Source organism: Heterodontus francisci, chromosome 1 (genome assembly GCF_036365525.1).
Source record: "Heterodontus francisci isolate sHetFra1 chromosome 1, sHetFra1.hap1, whole genome shotgun sequence".
Lineage (NCBI taxonomy): Eukaryota > Metazoa > Chordata > Chondrichthyes > Heterodontiformes > Heterodontidae > Heterodontus > Heterodontus francisci.
In genome coordinates this window covers 172,342,706-172,357,727 of record NC_090371.1, presented here as the reverse complement: position 1 = coordinate 172,357,727, position 15,022 = coordinate 172,342,706, and the positions used below count along the sequence as shown (strand labels likewise).

The 15,022-nt window shown below is 41.2% G+C and overlaps 1 non-coding gene across 1 annotated transcript; it reads right to left on the bottom strand.

Annotated features, from left to right (window-relative positions):
• Positions 1–12,820: 12,820 nt before the first annotated feature.
• Positions 12,821–12,891, bottom strand: trnas-gcu (transfer RNA serine (anticodon GCU)). Its single transcript has one exon. It is a non-coding gene; the product is annotated as a tRNA-Ser (tRNA).
• Between the last annotated feature and the right edge of the window lie 2,131 nt (positions 12,892–15,022).

Genomic DNA, 15,022 nt, shown 5'->3' with positions numbered 1-15,022 from the left:
ACATTCCCTCCTACCCCCATAATCTATCACCCCCTTGCTTTTCAAGAACCTAGCAACCCTCTGCCTTAAAAATAGTTTGTGACTCTGCTTGCACTGCCTTTTGAGGAAGAGAGTTCCAAAGACTCAGGACACTGTGAGAGAAATGATTTATCCTCATCTCTGCCTTAAATGGGCGACCCGTTATTTAAATCAGAAAGCAAGGGCTTCGATTCCCCAACAAAGGTCAACATAATTTCCATCTCCACCCTTTTCAGGCCTCTGAGGATCAAGTCACCTGTTCCTCCTCGAAAGTCCCACAGACACAAAGCAATCCTGTCCAACCTTGCACCAGAAATTAACTCATCCACTGCAGCTGCTTGCATAATTATTGTGGCCTCAACCACTGCCTTCTTTCCATCAAGCAAGAGCCCAACACCACACACACTCGCCAAGATAAACACCAACTCTGCAATGACGCGGAATCAAACCCAGGCCTCCCACATAGCAAGCGAGAATTCTACCACTGAACCACCAATGCCTGGCCAAACTCAAAAGCTCAGCAGTTCCTTAAGAAGCATTTAGAGTGAATGACCTCATCCTTGATAACCATTTGCAGTGAATGACCACATGCTTAATAAGCATTTACACTGCTTGACCGTGTCCTTTACATGTCATTTACACAGGGTGTCCACATCGTTAAGAACCATTTACGCTGCATGACCACATCCTTCATAATCATTGACACTGATCTGCTCACATTCTTCATGTCTTTACACTGAATGACCACTTCCTTCATTTTCATTTACCATCATCTACTTACATCCTTAATAAGCATTTACACTGCACGATTACATCCTCAATAAGTCTTTCCACTGATCTACCCAGATCCTGCATAATTATTTACACTGATGGCCACTTTCTTCATCTTCATTTATACTGAACTGCTCACATTCTTCATCTACATTTACACTGAATAACCACATCCTCAAGAAACATTTACACTGAATTACCACATTCTTCATAACCATTTGCACCGATCTGTGCACATCCTTACTCTCCAGTTACACTGATCTGCACACATCATTATTGATCACTTACACTGAATGGCCACATAAGTCTTAGTCATTTACACTAATCTACTCACATTACTAATCTTCATTTGCACTGAACGAAAGCATACTTAATAAGCATTTACAAGGAATGAGCACGTTCTTAATATTCATTTGCACTGAATGACCAAATTCTTAATAACCATTTATAATGATCTGCCCACGTCATTTATAATTATTTAACCTGAGCGACAACATCATTATTAAGCATTAAAACTGGACGCGCACATCATTCTTAATCAGTTACACTGAATGGCCACATACGTCTTACTCATTTACACTGATCTACCTACATCCTTACTAACATAGCAATATGCGAATTAGGAGCAGGAGTAGCGCACTCGGCCCCACGAGTCTGTTGCGCCATTCAATAAGATCATGGCTGATCTGATTGTAACCTCGACTCCACATTCCCTCCTACCCCCATAATCTTTCACCCCCTTGCTTTTCAAGAATCTAGCAACCCTCTGCCTTAAAAATAGTTTGTGACTCTGCTTGCACTGCCTTTTGAGGAAGAGAGTTCCAAAGACTCAGGACCCTGTGAGAGAAAAGATTTCTCCTCATCTATGCCTTAAATGGGCGACCCGTTATTTAAATCTGAAAGCAAGGGCTTCGATTCCCCAACAAAGGTCAACATAATTTCCATCTCCACCCTTTACAGGCCTCTGAGGATCAAGTCACCTGTTCCTCCTCGAAAGTCCCACAGACACAAAGCAATCCTGTCCAACCTTGCACCAGAAATTAACTCATCCACTGCAGCTGCTTGCATAATTATTTTGGCCTCAACCACTGCCTTCTTTCCATCAAGCAAGAGCCCAACACCACACACACTCTCGCCAAGACAAACACCAACTCTGCATTGACTGGGAATCAAACCCAAGCCTCCCACATGGCAAGCGAGAATTCTACACTGAACCACCAATGCCTGGCCATACTTAAAAGCTCAGCAGTTCCTTAAGAAGCATTTAGAGTGAATGACCTCATCCTTGATAACCATTTGCAGTGAATGACCACATGCTTAATAAGCATTTACACTGCTTGACCGTGTCCTTTACATGTCATTTACACAGGGTGTCCACATCGTTAAGAACCATTTACGCTGCATGACCACATCCTTCATAATCATTGACACTGATCTGCTCACATTCTTCATATTTCTTTACACTGAATGACCACTTCCTTCATTTTCATTTACCATCATCTACTTACATTCTTAATAAGCATTTACACTGCACGATTACATCCTCAATAAGTCTTTCCACTGATCTACCCAGATCCTGCATAATTATTTACACTGATGGTCACTTTCTTCATCTTCATTTATACTGAACTGCTCACATTCTTCATCTACATTTACACTGAATAACCACATCCTCAAGAAACATTTACTCTGAATTACCACATTCTTCATAACCACTTGCACCGATCTGCGCACATCCTTACTCTCCAGTTACACTGATCTGCACACATCATTATTGATCACTTACACTGAATGGCCACATACGTCTTAGTCATTTACACTGATCTACTCACATGACTAATCTTCATTTGCACTGAACGAAAGCATACTTAATAAGCATTTACAAGGAATGAGCACGTTCTTAATATTCATTTGCACTGAATGACCAAATTCTTAATAACCATTTATAATGATCTACCCACGTCCTTTATAATTATTTCACCTGAGCGACAACATCATTATTAAGCATTAACACTGGACGCGCACATCATTCTTAATCAGTTACACTGAATGGCCACATACGTCTTACTCATTTACACTGATCTACCTACATCCTTACTAACACAGCAATATGCGAATTAGGAGCAGGAGTAGCACACTCGGCCCCACGAGTCTGTTGCGCCATTCAATAAGATCATGGCTGATCTGATTGTAACCTCGACTCCACATTCCCTCCTACCCCCATAATCTTTCACCCCCTTGCTTTTCAAGAATCTAGCAACCCTCTGCCTTAAAAATAGTTTGTGACTCTGCTTGCACTGCCTTTTGAGGAAGAGAGTTCCAAAGACTCAGGACCCTGTGAGAGAAAAGATTTCTCCTCATCTATGCCTTAAATGGGCGACCCGTTATTTAAATCAGAAAGCAAGGGCTTCGATTCCCCAACAAAGGTCAACATAATTTCCATCTCCACCCTTAACAGGCCTCTGAGGATCAAGACACCTGTTCCTCCTAGAAAGTCCCACAGACACAAAGCAATCCTGTCCAACCTTGCACCAGAAATTAACTCATCCACTGCAGCTGCTTGCATAATTATTATGGCCTCAACCACTGCCTTCCTCCCAGAAAGCAAGAGCCCAACACCACACACACTCTCACCAAGACAAACACCAACTCTGCATTGACTGGAAATCAAACCCAGGCCTCCCACATGGCAAGCGAGAATTCTACACTGAACCACCAATGCCTGGCCATACTTAAAAGCTCAGCAGTTCCTTAAGAAGCATTTAGAGTGAATGACCTCATCCTTGATAACCATTTGCAGTGAATGACCACATGCTTAATAAGCATTTACACTGCTTGACCGTGTCCTTTACATGTCATTTACACAGGGTGTCCACATCGTTAAGAACCATTTACGCAGCATGACCACATCCTTCATAATCATTGACACTGATCTGCTCACATTCTTCATATTTCTTTACACTGAATGACCACTTCCTTCATTTTCATTTACCATCATCTACTTACATTCTTAATAAGCATTTACACTGCACGATTACATCCTCAATAAGTCTTTCCACTGATCTACCCAGATCCTGCATAATTATTTACACTGATGGCCACTTTCTTCATCTTCATTTATACTGAACTGCTCACATTCTTCATCTACATTTACACTGAATAACCACATCCTCAAGAAACATTTACTCTGAATTACCACATTCTTCATAACCACTTGCACCGATCTGCGCACATCCTTATTCTCCAGTTACACTGATCTGCACACATCATTATTGATCACTTACACTGAATGGCCACATACGTCTTAGTCATTTACACTGATCTACTCACATTACTAATCTTCATTTGCACTGAACGAAAGCATACTTAATAAGCATTTACAAGGAATGAGCACGTTCTTAATATTCATTTGCACTGAATGACCAAATTCTTAATAACCATTTATAATGATCTACCCACGTCCTTTATAATTATTTAACCTGAGCGACAACATCATTATTAAGCATTAAAACTGGACGCGCACATCATTCTTAATCAGTTACACTGAATGGCCACATACGTCTTACTCATTTACACTGATCTACCTACATCCTTACTAACATAGCAATATGCGAATTAGGAGCAGGAGTAGCGCACTCGGCCCCACGAGTCTGTTGCGCCATTCAATAAGATCATGGCTGATCTGATTGTAACCTCGACTCCACATTCCCTCCTACCCCCATAATCTTTCACCCCCTTGCTTTTCAAGAATCTAGCAACCCTCTGCCTTAAAAATAGTTTGTGACTCTGCTTGCACTGCCTTTTGAGGAAGAGAGTTCCAAAGACTCAGGCCCCTGTGAGAGAAAAGATTTCTCCTCATCTATGCCTTAAATGGGCGACCCGTTATTTAAATCTGAAAGCAAGGGCTTCGATTCCCCAACAAAGGTCAACATAATTTCCATCTCCACCCTTTACAGGCCTCTGAGGATCAAGTCACCTGTTCCTCCTCGAAAGTCCCACAGACACAAAGCAATCCTGTCCAACCTTGCACCAGAAATTAACTCATCCACTGCAGCTGCTTGCATAATTATTTTGGCCTCAACCACTGCCTTCTTTCCATCAAGCAAGATCCCAACACCACACACACTCTCGCCAAGACAAACACCAACTCTGCATTGACTGGGAATCAAACCCAGGCCTCCCACATGGCAAGCGAGAATTCTACACTGAACCACCAATGCCTGGCCATACTTAAAAGCTCAGCAGTTCCTTAAGAAGCATTTAGAGTGAATGACCTCATCCTTGATAACCATTTGCAGTGAATGACCACATGCTTAATAAGCATTTACACTGCTTGACCGTGTCCTTTACATGTCATTTACACAGGGTGTCCACATCGTTAAGAACCATTTACGCTGCATGACCACATCCTTCATAATCATTGACACTGATCTGCTCACATTCTTCATATTTCTTTACACTGAATGACCACTTCCTTCATTTTCATTTACCATCATCTACTTACATTCTTAATAAGCATTTACACTGCACGATTACATCCTCAATAAGTCTTTCCACTGATCTACCCAGATCCTGCATAATTATTTACACTGATGGCCACTTTCTTCATCTTCATTTATACTGAACTGCTCACATTCTTCATCTACATTTACACTGAATAACCACATCCTCAAGAAACATTTACTCTGAATTACCACATTCTTCATAACCACTTGCACCGATCTGCGCACATCCTTACTCTCCAGTTACACTGATCTGCACACATCATTATTGATCACTTACACTGAATGGCCACATACGTCTTAGTCATTTACACTGATCTACTCACATTACTAATCTTCATTTGCACTGAACGAAAGCATACTTAATAAGCATTTACAAGGAATGAGCACGTTCTTAATATTCATTTGCACTGAATGACCAAATTCTTAATAACCATTTATAATGATCTACCCACGTCCTTTATAATTATTTAACCTGAGCGACAACATCATTATTAAGCATTAAAACTGGACGCGCACATCATTCTTAATCAGTTACACTGAATGGCCACATACGTCTTACTCATTTACACTGATCTACCTACATCCTTACTAACATAGCAATATGCGAATTAGGAGCAGGAGTAGCGCACTCGGCCCCACGAGTCTGTTGCGCCATTCAATAAGATCATGGCTGATCTGATTGTAACCTCGACTCCACATTCCCTCCTACCCCCATAATCTTTCACCCCCTTGCTTTTCAAGAATCTAGCAACCCTCTGCCTTAAAAATAGTTTGTGACTCTGCTTGCACTGCCTTTTGAGGAAGAGAGTTCCAAAGTCTCAGGCCCCTGTGAGAGAAAAGATTTCTCCTCATCTATGCCTTAAATGGGCGACCCGTTATTTAAATCTGAAAGCAAGGGCTTCGATTCCCCAACAAAGGTCAACATAATTTCCATCTCCACCCTTTACAGGCCTCTGAGGATCAAGTCACCTGTTCCTCCTCGAAAGTCCCACAGACACAAAGCAATCCTGTCCAACCTTGCACCAGAAATTAACTCATCCACTGCAGCTGCTTGCATAATTATTTTGGCCTCAACCATTGCCTTCTTTCCATCAAGCAAGAGCCCAACACCACACACACTCTCGCCAAGACAAACACCAACTCTGCATTGACTGGGAATCAAACCCAGGCCTCCCACATGGCAAGCGAGAATTCTACACTGAACCACCAATGCCTGGCCATACTTAAAAGCTCAGCAGTTCCTTAAGAAGCATTTAGAGTGAATGACCTCATCCTTGATAACCATTTGCAGTGAATGACCACATGCTTAATAAGCATTTACACTGCTTGACCGTGTCCTTTACATGTCATTTACACAGGGTGTCCACATCGATAAGAACCATTTACGCTGCATGACCACATCCTTCATAATCATTGACACTGATCTGCTCACATTCTTCATATTTCTTTACACTGAATGACCACTTCCTTCATTTTCATTTACCATCATCTACTTACATCCTTAATAAGCATTTACACTGCTTGACCGTGTCCTTTACATGTCATTTACACAGGGTGTCCACATCGTTAAGAACCATTTACGCTGCTTGACCACATCCTTCATCATCATTGACACTGATCTGCTCACATTCTTCATATTTCTTTACACTGAATGACCACTTCCTTCATTTTCATTTACCATCATCTACTTACATCCTTAATAAGCATTTACACTGCACGATTACATCCTCAATAAGTCTTTCCACTGATCTACCCAGATCCTGCATAATTATTTACACTGATGGCCACTTTCTTCATCTTCATTTATACTGAACTGCGCACATTCTTCATCTACATTTACACTGAATAACCACATCCTCAAGAAACATTTACACTGAATTACCACATTCTTCATAACCACTTGCACCGATCTGCGCACATCCTTACTCTCCAGTTGCACTGATCTGCACACATCATTATTGATCACTTACACTGAATGGCCACATACGTCTTAGTCATTTACACTGATCTACTCACATTACTAATCTTCATTTGCACTGAACGAAAGCATACTTAATAAGCATTTACAAGGAATGAGCACGTTCTTAATATTCATTTGCATTGAATGACCAAATTCTTAATAACCATTTATAATGATCTACCCACGTCCTTTATAATTATTTAACCTGAGTGACAACATCATTATTAAGCATTAAAACTGGACGCGCACATCATTCTTAATCAGTTACACTGAATGGCCACATACGTCTTCCTCATTTACACTGATCTACCTACATCCTTACTAACACAGCAATATGCGAATTAGGAGCAGGAGTAGCGCACTCGGCCCCACGAGTCTGTTGCGCCATTCAATAAGATCATGGCTGATCTGATTGTAACCTCGACTCCACATTCCCTCCTACCCCCATAATCTTTCACCCCCTTGCTTTTCAAGAATCTAGCAACCCTCTGCCTTAAAAATAGTTTGTGACTCTGCTTGCACTGCCTTTTGAGGAAGAGAATTCCAAAGACTCAGGACCCTGTGAGAGAAAAGATTTATCCTCATCTCTGCCTTAAATGGGCGACCCGTTATTTAAATCAGAAAGCAAGGGCTTCGATTCCCCAACAAAGGTCAACATAATTTCCATCTCCACCCTTTTCAGGCCTCTGAGGATCAAGTCACCTGTTCCTCCTCGAAAGTCCCACAGACACAAAGCAATCCTGTCCAACCTTGCACCAGAAATTAACTCATCCACTGCAGCTGCTTGCATAATTATAGTGGCCTCAACCACTGCCTTCTTTCCATCAAGCAAGAGCCCAACACCACACACACTCTCGCCAAGACAAACACCAACTCTGCATTGACTGGGAATCGAACACAGTCCTCCCACATGGCAAGCAAGAATTCTACCACTGAACCACCAATGCCTGGCCAAACTCAAAAGCTCAGCAGTTCCTTAAGAAGCATTTAGAGTGAATGACCTCATCCTTGATAACCATTTGCAGTGAATGACCACATGCTTAATAAGCATTTACACTGCTTGACCGTGTCCTTTACATGTCATTTACACAGGGTGTCCACATCGTTAAGAACCATTTACGCTGCTTGACCACATCCTTCATAATCATTGACACTGATCTGCTCACATTCTTCATATTTCTTTACACTGAATGACCACTTCCTTCATTTTCATTTACCATCATCTACTTACATCCTTAATAAGCATTTACACTGCACGATTACATCCTCAATAAGTCTTTCCACTGATCTACCCAGATCCTGCATAATTATTTACACTGATGGCCACTTTCTTCATCTTCATTTATACTGAACTGTTCACATTCTTCATCTACATTTACACTGAATAACCACATCCTCAAGAAACATTTACACTGAATTACCACATTCTTCATAACCATTTGCACCGATCTGTGCACAACCTTACTCTCCAGTTACACTGATCTGCACACATCATTATTGATCACTTACACTGAATGGCCACATAAGTCTTAGTCATTTACACTGATCTACTCACATTACTAATCTTCATTTGCACTGAACGAAAGCATACTTAATAAGCATTTACAAGGAATGAGCACGTTCTTAATATTCATTTGCACTGAATGACCAAATTCTTAATAACCATTTATAATGATCTACCCACGTCATTTATAATTATTTAACCTGAGCGACAACATCATTATTAAGCATTAAAACTGGACGCGCACATCATTCTTAATCAGTTACACTGAATGGCCACATACGTCTTACTCATTTACACTGATCTACCTACATCCTTACTAACATAGCAATATGCGAATTAGGAGCAGGAGTAGCGCACTCGGCCCCACGAGTCTGTTGCGCCATTCAATAAGATCATGGTTGATCTGATTGTAACCTCGACTCCACATTCCCTCCTACCCCCATAATCTTTCACCCCCTTGCTTTTCAAGAATCTAGCAACCCTCTGCCTTAAAAATAGTTTGTGACTCTGCTTGCACTGCCTTTTGAGGAAGAGAGTTCCAAAGACTCAGGACCCTGTGAGAGAAAAGATTTCTCCTCATCTATGCCTTAAATGGGCGACCCGTTATTTAAATCTGAAAGCAAGGGCTTCGATTCCCCAACAAAGGTCAACATAATTTCCATCTCCACCCTTTACAGGCCTCTGAGGATCAAGTCACCTGTTCCTCCTCGAAAGTCCCACAGACACAAAGCAATCCTGTCCAACCTTGCACCAGAAATTAACTCATCCACTGCAGCTGCTTGCATAATTATTTTGGCCTCAACCACTGCCTTCTTTCCATCAAGCAAGAGCCCAACACCACACACACTCTCGCCAAGACAAACACCAACTCTGCATTGACTGGGAATCAAACCCAAGCCTCCCACATGGCAAGCGAGAATTCTACACTGAACCACCAATGCCTGGCCATACTTAAAAGCTCAGCAGTTCCTTAAGAAGCATTTAGAGTGAATGACCTCATCCTTGATAACCATTTGCAGTGAATGACCACATGCTTAATAAGCATTTACACTGCTTGACCGTGTCCTTTACATGTCATTTACACAGGGTGTCCACATCGTTAAGAACCATTTACGCTGCATGACCACATCCTTCATAATCATTGACACTGATCTGCTCACATTCTTCATATTTCTTTACACTGAATGACCACTTCCTTCATTTTCATTTACCATCATCTACTTACATTCTTAATAAGCATTTACACTGCACGATTACATCCTCAATAAGTCTTTCCACTGATCTACCCAGATCCTGCATAATTATTTACACTGATGGCCACTTTCTTCATCTTCATTTATACTGAACTGCTCACATTCTTCATCTACATTTACACTGAATAACCACATCCTCAAGAAACATTTACTCTGAATTACCACATTCTTCATAACCACTTGCACCGATCTGCGCACATCCTTACTCTCCAGTTACACTGATCTGCACACATCATTATTGATCACTTACACTGAATGGCCACATACGTCTTCGTCATTTACACTGATCTACTCACATTACTCATCTTCATTTGCACTGAACGAAAGCATACTTAATAAGCATTTACAAGGAATGAGCACGTTCTTAATATTCATTTGCACTGAATGACCAAATTCTTAATAACCATTTATAATGATCTACCCACGTCCTTTATAATTATTTAACCTGAGCGACAACATCATTATTAAGCATTAACACTGGACGCGCACATCATTCTTAATCAGTTACACTGAATGGCCACATACGTCTTACTCATTTACACTGATCTACCTACATCCTTACTAACATAGCAATATGCGAATTAGGAGCAGGAGTAGCGCACTCGGCCCCACGAGTCTGTTGCGCCATTCAATAAGATCATGGCTGATCTGATTGTAACCTCGACTCCACATTCCCTCCTACCCCCATAATCTTTCACCCCCTTGCTTTTCAAGAATCTAGCAACCCTCTGCCTTAAAAATAGTTTGTGACTCTGCTTGCACTGCCTTTTGAGGAAGAGAGTTCCAAAGACTCAGGACCCTGTGAGAGAAAAGATTTCTCCTCATCTATGCCTTAAATGGGCGACCCGTTATTTAAATCAGAAAGCAAGGGCTTCGATTCCCCAACAAAGGTCAACATAATTTCCATCTCCACCCTTTACAGGCCTCTGAGGATCAAGTCACCTGTTCCTCCTCGAAAGTCCCACAGACACAAAGCAATCCTGTCCAACCTTGCACCAGAAATTAACTCATCCACTGCAGCTGCTTGCATAATTATTTTGGCCTCAACCACTGCCTTCTTTCCATCAAGCAAGAGCCCAACACCACACACACTCTCGCCAAGACAAACACCAACTCTGCATTGACTGGGAATCAAACCCAAGCCTCCCACATGGCAAGCGAGAATTCTACACTGAACCACCAATGCATGGCCATACTTAAAAGCTCAGCAGTTCCTTAAGAAGCATTTAGAGTGAATGACCTCATCCTTGATAACCATTTGCAGTGAATGACCACATGCTTAATAAGCATTTACACTGCTTGACCGTGTCCTTTACATGTCATTTACACAGGGTGTCCACATCGTTAAGAACCATTTACGCTGCATGACCACATCCTTCATAATCATTGACACTGATCTGCTCACATTCTTCATATTTCTTTACACTGAATGACCACTTCCTTCATTTTCATTTAACATCATCTACTTACATCCTTAATAAGCATTTACACTGCTTGACCGTGTCCTTTACATGTCATTTACACAGGGTGTCCACATCGTTAAGAACCATTTACGCTGCTTGACCACATCCTTCATAATCATTGACACTGATCTGCTCACATTCTTCATATTTCTTTACACTGAATGACCACTTCCTTCATTTTCATTTACCATCATCTACTTACATCCTGAATAAGCATTTACACTGCACGATTACATCCTCAATAAGTCTTTCCACTGATCTACCCAGATCCTGCATAATTATTTACACTGATGGCCACTTTCTTCATCTTCATTTATACTGAACTGCTCACATTCTTCATCTACATTTACACTGAATAACCACATCCTCAAGAAACATTTACACTGAATTACCACATTCTTCATAACCACTTGCACTGATCTGTGCACATCCTTACTCTCCAGTTACACTGATCTGCACACATCATTATTGATCACTTACACTGAATGGCCACATAAGTCTTAGTCATTTACACTGATCTACTCACATTACTAATCTTCATTTGCACTGAACGAAAGCATACTTAATAAGCATTTACAAGGAATGAGCACGTTCTTAATATTCATTTGCATTGAATGACCAAATTCTTAATAACCATTTATAATGATCTACCCACGTCCTTTATAATTATTTAACCTGAGTGACAACATCATTATTAAGCATTAAAACTGGACGCGCACATCATTCTTAATCAGTTACACTGAATGGCCACATACGTCTTCCTCATTTACACTGATCTACCTACATCCTTACTAACACAGCAATATGCGAATTAGGAGCAGGAGTAGCGCACTCGGCCCCACGAGTCTGTTGCGCCATTCAATAAGATCATGGCTGATCTGATTGTAACCTCGACTCCACATTCCCTCCTACCCCCATAATCTTTCACCCCCTTGCTTTTCAAGAATCTAGCAACCCTCTGCCTTAAAAATAGTTTGTGACTCTGCTTGCACTGCCTTTTGAGGAAGAGAATTCCAAAGACTCAGGACCCTGTGAGAGAAAAGATTTATCCTCATCTCTGCCTTAAATGGGCGACCCGTTATTTAAATCAGAAAGCAAGGGCTTCGATTCCCCAACAAAGGTCAACATAATTTCCATCTCCACCCTTTTCAGGCCTCTGAGGATCAAGTCACCTGTTCCTCCTCGAAAGTCCCACAGACACAAAGCAATCCTGTCCAACCTTGCACCAGAAATTAACTCATCCACTGCAGCTGCTTGCATAATTATAGTGGCCTCAACCACTACCTTCTTTTCATCAAGCAAGAGCCCAACACCACACACACTCTCGCCAAGACAAACACCAACTCTGCATTGACTGGGAATCGAACCCAGGCCTCCCACATAGCAAGCGAGAATTCTACCACTGAACTGCCAATGCCTGGCCAAACTCAAAAGCTCAGCAGTTCCTTAAGAAGCATTTAGAGTGAATGACCTCATCCTTGAAAACCATTTGCAGTGAATGACCACATGCTTAATAAGCATTTACACTGCTTGACCGTGTCCTTTACATGTCATTTACACAGGGTGTCCACATCGTTAAGAACCATTTACGCTGCATGACCACATCCTTCATAATCATTGACACTGATCTGCTCACATTCTTCATATTTCTTTACACTGAATGACCACTTCCTTCATTTTCATTTAACATCATCTACTTACATCCTTAATAAGCATTTACACTGCTTGACCGTGTCCTTTACATGTCATTTACACAGGGTGTCCACATCGTTAAGAACCATTTACGCTGCTTGACCACATCCTTCATAATCATTGACACTGATCTGCTCACATTCTTCATATTTCTTTACACTGAATGACCACTTCCTTCATTTTCATTTACCATCATCTACTTACATCCTTAATAAGCATTTACACTGCACGATTACATCCTCAATAAGTCTTTCCACTGATCTACCCAGATCCTGCATAATTATTTACACTGATGGCCACTTTCTTCATCTTCATTTATACTGAACTGCTCACATTCTTCATCTACATTTACACTGAATAACCACATCCTCAAGAATCATTTACACTGAATTACCACATTCTTCATAACCACTTGCACCGATCTGCGCACATCCTTACTCTCCAGTTTCACTGATCTGCACACATCATTATTGATCACTTACACTGAATGGCCACATACGTCTTAGTCATTTACACTGATCTACTCACATTACTAATCTTCATTTGCACTGAACGAAAGCATACTTAATAAGCATTTACAAGGAATGAGCACGTTCTTAATATTCATTTGCATTGAATGACCAAATTCTTAATAACCATTTATAATGATCTACCCACGTCCTTTATAATTATTTCACCTGAGCGACAACATCATTATTAAGCATTAAAACTGGACGCGCACATCATTCTTAATCAGTTACACTGAATGGCCACATACGTCTTACTCATTTACACTGATCTACCTACATCCTTACTAACACAGCAATATGCGAATTAGGAGCAGGAGTAGCGCACTCGGCCCCACGAGTCTGTTGCGCCATTCAATAAGATCATGGCTGATCTGATTGTAACCTCGACTCCACATTCCCTCCTACCCCCATAATCTTTCACCCCCTTGCTTTTCAAGAATCTAGCAACCCTCTGCCTTAAAAATAGTTTGTGACTCTGCTTGCACTGCCTTTTGAGGAAGAGAGTTCCAAAGACTCAGGACCCTGTGAGAGAAAAGATTTATCCTCATCTCTGCCTTAAATGGGCGACCCGTTATTTAAATCAGAAAGCAAGGGCTTCGATTCCCCAACAAAGGTCAACATAATTTCCATCTCCACCCTTTTCAGGCCTCTAAGGATCAAGTCACCTGTTCCTCCTCGAAAGTCCCACAGACACAAAGCAATCCTGTCCAAGCTTGCACCAGAAATTAACTCATCCACTGCAGCTGCTTGCATAATTATTGTGGCCTCAACCACTGCCTTCTTTCCATCAAGCAAGAGCCCAACACCACACACACTCTCGCCAAGACAAACACCAACTCTGCATTGACTGGGAATCAAACCCAAGCCTCCCACATGGCAAGCGAGAATTCTACACTGAACCACCAATGCATGGCCATACTTAAAAGCTCAGCAGTTCCTTAAGAAGCATTTAGAGTGAATGACCTCATCCTTGATAACCATTTGCAGTGAATGACCACATGCTTAATAAGCATTTACACTGCTTGACCGTGTCCTTTACATGTCATTTACACAGGGTGTCCACATCGTTAAGAACCATTTACGCTGCATGACCACATCCTTCATAATCATTGACACTGATCTGCTCACATTCTTCATATTTCTTTACACTGAATGACCACTTCCTTCATTTTCATTTACCATCATCTACTTACATTCTTAATAAGCATTTACACTGCACGATTACATCCTCAATAAGTCTTTCCACTGATCTACCCAGATCCTGCATAATTATTTACACTGATGGCCACTTTCTTCATCTTCATTTATACTGAACTGCTCACATTCTTCATCTACATTTACACTGAA